General features: G+C 37.3%; 1 pseudogene; it reads left to right on the forward strand.

Annotated features, from left to right (window-relative positions):
• The first annotated feature begins 212 nt into the window (after positions 1-212).
• Positions 213-1,264, forward strand: LOC114051256 (annotated as a pseudogene).
• Positions 1,265-5,989: the final 4,725 nt, after the last annotated feature.

The raw sequence follows: 5,989 nt of genomic DNA on the forward strand, positions 1-5,989 counted from the left end.
AACAATAGGATACACACTAGGTATATGCCAGCATCTCACATGGTATACCAAGACAAGGTCAAAAGAGGTGCATGATTTAGACATACATAAAGTGTGACACCATGAGCAAATGAGAAGAGCAAGGAATGGGCAGGCACAGACTTTAGGGCCAGGAGGATGTTCAGCCTGCCAGAAATGGACACGGTTGGTTGTATCTCCACCATCTTAGGAGGATGTCCTCATCCATGGCATATTTGGCATGCGCCAAGCCCTTCCATGCTCCGCACCTGCAGCTCGGGCAGTATGAGGCTGACGCCAGCCCTGCGGGGCCCCAGGACACACCCCGCCGCTGCCACTGTGGAAGAATACAGTTGTAAATATGGATACATGAAGTTTTATGCTCTCTGTGGTACTGGCGGGGTCTTAAGTTGTGGCCTGACACACACTGCTGTTGTACCTCTTGACTTAGTGAAATGCAGGATGCAGGTGGACCCTCAGAAATACAAGGGCATCTTTCATGGATTCTGCATCACACTTAGAGAAGATGGTGTTTGTGGTCTGGATAAGGGAGGGGCTCCAATGTTCATTGGCTACTCAGTGCATGGACTCTGCAAGTTTGGTTCTTATGAAGTCTTCAATGTCCTGTATACCAACATTATTGGTGAGGAAAACTCTCACCTCTGCCATACATCCCTGTATTTGGCTGCTTCAGACAGTGCTGAATTCTTTGCTGATATTGTCCTGGATTTTATTGAGGCTGCCAAGGTAGACCCAGCCAGGCTTTGCCAACACCCTGAGGGAGGCTGCTCCAAAAATGTTTAAAGAAGAGGGCCTCTTTGCATTCTACAAGGGCATTGCTCCTTTATGGATGAGACAGATCCCATTCACCATGATGAAGTTTGCTTGCTTTAAGCGTACTGTTGAGGCCTTGTCCAAGTATTTTGTTCCAAAGCCCAGCAGTGAGTGTTCAAAGGGAGAACAGCTGGTGGTGATGTCTGTGGCAGGTTACATAACCAGTGTCTTATGTGCCATTGTGTCCCTCCCTGCCGACTCCATGGTGTCTGTGTTGAACGAGGAAAGGGGCAGCTCAGCTTCACAAGTCCTCCAAAGGCTTGGATTCAAAGTTACATGGAAGGGGCTCTTTGTCCATATCATCATAACTGGTACCCTGACTGCACTACAGTAGTTCATCTATGACTCCTTAAAAGTCTATTTCAGACTTCCCCATCCTCTTCAACCTGAGATGCCAGTGTCTCTGAAGAAGAAGCTTGAGTTGACACAGTAGATAAATCAAAACTATGGACTGAATCTGCTTGCTGACCAGTGTTGAGCAAATATAAAAGAAACTTCTATATATTTGACTGTGTAGACCATCTATTCCTCATGTAATTACCGGTTGTGCTCTTGCCTGATGCAAGAGTTTCAAAATGTAACTGTTGTAATAAATCAACTATTTGTGGGGAAAAAAAAAAAAAAACAAGAGCAAGGACTACTCTACCTGTCAGTTCTATGGAGAAGGGAAGAATTCATGACCAAACATAAAATAGAGAGCATTAGGAAATATAAAATAGATCATTTTGATTATATTAAAATAAAAAGCTTTTGTACAAACAAAACCAATGCATCCTAATATTAGAAGAAAAGCAGAAAGCTGGGAAGCAATCTTTGTAGCAAGTGTCTTTGATAAAGGTCTCATTTCTCAAATATATAGAGAACTGAGTCAAGTTTATAAGACTACAAGCCATTCCCCAATTGATTAGTGGTCAAAGTCTATGAACAGCAGTTTTCAGATGAAGAAATCAAAGCTATTTATAGGCATATGAAAAAGTGCTTTGAATCATTTTTGGATTAGATAAATGCAAATTAAAACAGCTCTCAGACCTCACACTTATCAGATTGGTTAATATGACAAAAAAGGGAAATGATAAATGTTGGAGAGGATGTGGGAAAGATGAGGCACTGATGCATTGTTGGTAGAATTGTGAACTGATCCAACCATTCTAGAGAGGAATTTGGAACTATGCCCAAAAGGCAATTAAACTGTGCGTATTCTTTGATCCAGCAATACCACTACTAGGTCTGTATACCAAAAAGATCATAAAAAAGGAAAATGACCAACATGCACAAAGATATTTATAGCACCCCTTTTTGTGGTAGAAAAATATTGGAAACTGAGAGGATGCCCATCAATTGGGGAATGGCTGAACAAGATGTGGTATATGAATGTAATAGAATACTATTGTGCAATAAGAAATGATGAACAGGCAAAGTTCAGGGAAAAAAAAATCTTGAAAGACTGATACAAAGTGAAATGAGCAGAACCCGGAAAACATTGTTCAAAGTATCAGCAACATTGTGTGATGACCAGCTATGAATGACTCAGTTCTCAGCAACCCAATGATTGGAGACAAATACAAAGGACTCAAGATGGAAAATGCTATCCCTATCCAGATAAAGAACTGATGGACTCTGGATACAGATTGAAGCATTTTTTTTTTACTTATTTTATTCTTTTTTCTGTTTTTTTTTTCTTTTGATCTGTTTCTTCTTTCACAACTGTGAATAATATGGAAATGTTTTACATGATAGCACATGTAGAACCTATACCAAATTGCCTACCATTTTTGAAAGAAGGGAGAGAGGGAAAGGAGGTAGAAAAGTATAGAACTCAAAATCTTGTAAAACTGAATACTAAAAATTATCTTTAAATGTGATTGGGGAAAATATCATTTAAATAAAAACAAAGAAAGCTTGAAACCCTTCTTTTACATTGAATGGGGATTTTTTCCCTTTGATGTATTATGCTTAATTTCTCCAGGTAAGTGATTCTCAGCTGTAGTCTTAGATCCTTTGTCTACTAGAATATCATTTTCATGACCTCTGATCCTTTAACATTGTAGCTGTCACGTTCTGTGTAATCCTAATTGTGGCTCTCCAATATTTAAATTGTTTATTTCCTGCCACTTACAGTATTTTTTTTCCTTGACCTGGTAGTTCTGAAATTTATCTATAATGTCCCTTGGAGTTTTTATTTTGGGATGTCTTTCCTGAGGTGATAAGTAGATTCTTTCAATGTCTATTTTGCCCTCTGGTTCCAGGATATCAGGACAGTTTTCCTTGATAATTTCTTGAAAGACACTGTCCATGTCATCTTTTTAATTGTGGCTTTTAGGTCATCCAATGATTTGGTTACTGTCTTTCTTGGATTTTTTCTAGATCAGTTATTTTTTCTCATGAGCACTTTGTATTCTCTTCTATTTTTTCATTCTTTGAATTTGTTTTATTGATTCTTGATGTCTCCTACTGTCTCCTTGATGTCTCCTACTGTCTCCTTGATGTCTGCTTCCACTCACCCAATTCTAACTTTTAAGTAGTTGTTTTCCTCCATTAGCTTTTGTACTTTCTTTTCTATTTAACCAATTGTGTTTTTTAAGGAGTTGCTTTCTACAGTGGATTTTAGTATCTCCTTTTCCATTTGCTCAATTATACTTTTTATGCAGTTGTTTTCTTTTTTCCAAGCTGTTGACTGTTTTTTTTTTTAAATAGTTTTTCTTGCATCACTCTCATTTTTCTCCAACTTTTCTTCTGCTTCTCTTATATGATTTTAAGCTCCTTTTTCAGTTCTTCCATGAGTTCTTTCTGGACTTGAGATTGCTTCCCATTTTTCTTTGGGGCTTTGCCCATAGGTGTTTTGACATTGTTGTCCTCTTCCGAGTTTATGTCTTAATCTTCCCTGTCACCATAATAACTCTATCATCAGATTCTTTATTGTTGTTGTTGTTGTTGTTTGCTCATCTTTTTTTTCCTTCTTTTTCATTTCTTTTAAATTTCATTTCTGCTCTGAGCTGGATTGGTCACTGTCTCAGGCTTCATGTGCCAAGGACTGCAGGCACTGGCCATTTTCCTGGTTCTACACTGATGTTTTCCTTAGGCTAGGGGTGGGGAACATGCAGCCTCAAGGCCACATGTGGCCCTCTAGGTCCTCAAGTGCCCTACCTTATGCCAATTTGGAACCTTTGTGTCTCGTGCTGTCCTGAGGGGTTGGGATGGGGGGTGGTTGGTGCTGCTGGAGGCCTTAGGAGACTGGCAGCTTACGAGGTGCTGAGCCTGGGTCCTAGTGCTGGTAACTGGCATGTATTGAGGCAGGTGGGGAGTTTCTTCATTTCCCCAGGGATATACACATGGTAGTCCAGACTCTGATGGTTGCCTCTTTGCCCAGGGCTATGCTGATGCACTTAGTGGTTCTCAACCTTGGAATCTTCCCATTCCTTTGGCTATGCTGAGAAATGTGGGAGGTCCTGGTGTTTGCATTTGCCTGCTCCATTACACTGGGGCTTGCTGCTACCTTGCTGGGATGCTTCCTATCCTGAACTGTCCTCCCCTTTTACCTATTGGTGTTATATCCAAGTGAGACAGAGCTTTCCTGCCAACCTTCCAAGTTTCTTCAGCTCAGAGATTGTTTCATCCAATCTTTTTGCTGGTTCTACTGTTCCGGGATTTGTTTTAATGAGACTTTTTATAGTTGTTTGGAGGTGAATATGGGAGAGTTACAGTGATTTATGGCTAACTCTACCCTTTCGGATTCCAGAAGTGATCTCGTACTTACATTCTTAAGGAGACTTGCTAGGTTAAATAAATGTTAGCCATAGAGGTTTTACAGAGTAAAAATTATTGAAAACCCTCAAGAAATGACTATGATCCATTTGAGTCAGAGCTTCAGAAATAGGCTACAAAATACAGCTAAAAAAAGGTAGAAACAGAAATTCAGCTCTTTTACAGATTGAGAAGAAAACATGTTGAACCTTAAAGTTGAACCTTCTTTCCAATCTAAGTCTTATTAGTCTTAGATGAAAGCTGCATTGCTAGAAACTCTTCCAAAGCTCTCTACTGCATTCTAATCAGTTCTAATTCTCCCTTCTACCACTACTAGTCCAACTTTACACCATATTTTTCTCTTCACTGCTAAACTAGAAAATCTGTTAATATCTGATGCCTCCAACCTCCTCACTAATATCAACTTGTTATAATTAAATGTGTTAAATATTTGCCTGGTAAGTCATTTAAATTATGTCCTTGCTGGTCCTTTGGTATTTCATCATGACTTTCCTTTTTATTCCATTTAGTAAGAATGGTTCTTTTTGACTTCTATTTCACATTCCATTAATTGAGGTATTTAAACTCTGGTAACAGTTCATTTCCATTAGTTCTTGTTGTCTTTTGAATTCTTAGTTTTCCTCACAAATAGCTATGTACAGTAGGTAGTGTTAATTATTTTATATTTCTGGTCTGCTATGAATCACCTAGTTCATTAAAAATTGTTATATTGATTATTACTTCCTTTTAACAAGATTTTTTGTTTTTTATTTGTGTTTTAAAAATTGAGTTTTGTGTGTTTTGTTTAGTTTACAATGTTAACAACCTATTTTTATTTTATCTATTTCTCTTTCTCTAACTTTCAAGATTTATTCCTTAATGATATTCCTAAATTTATTAAAAATAAAATTTATAATATTTTGTACTCAATGTTTATTTTGTATTTTGCTGTATATATTCAAAAATTTATTTTCCCCTTTGAGTACTTTTTAGCTTTATTGTTAAAATTGTACCACATTGTCTCATTATTTTTTCACATAGTTATTAAATGCTTCTTTTATTTGTTCTTTGATCAACTTCTTGTTTTGTTCAGCACTAATTTTTACTTATCTGTTTGTTAGAAATTTTTTTTTGTTTCAGAGAAGAATGTTTAAATCTGTTTCAATTCATTGTATTCAAAGTGCTACAGATTTTCTTACATTGTTTCTTGCCATATGTTATTCAGGTTTTTATTTGTTTGTTTATTTATGTACATTCTTTTGCAACTGTATGATTTTAGTATGAACACTGTAAGTCATGTATTCAAGGTGAGCTGCTTTGTTGCTTATATGGTTAAATTTATAAGGGTCTGAGAGGGGATAAATTGAGATTATCTTCACAAGTATAGTGTTTTATTTTTTCTTTTCTAACTCATTTT

Source organism: Vombatus ursinus, unplaced genomic scaffold (genome assembly GCF_900497805.2).
Source record: "Vombatus ursinus unplaced genomic scaffold, bare-nosed wombat genome assembly UNPS02014802.1, whole genome shotgun sequence".
NCBI lineage: Eukaryota > Metazoa > Chordata > Mammalia > Diprotodontia > Vombatidae > Vombatus > Vombatus ursinus.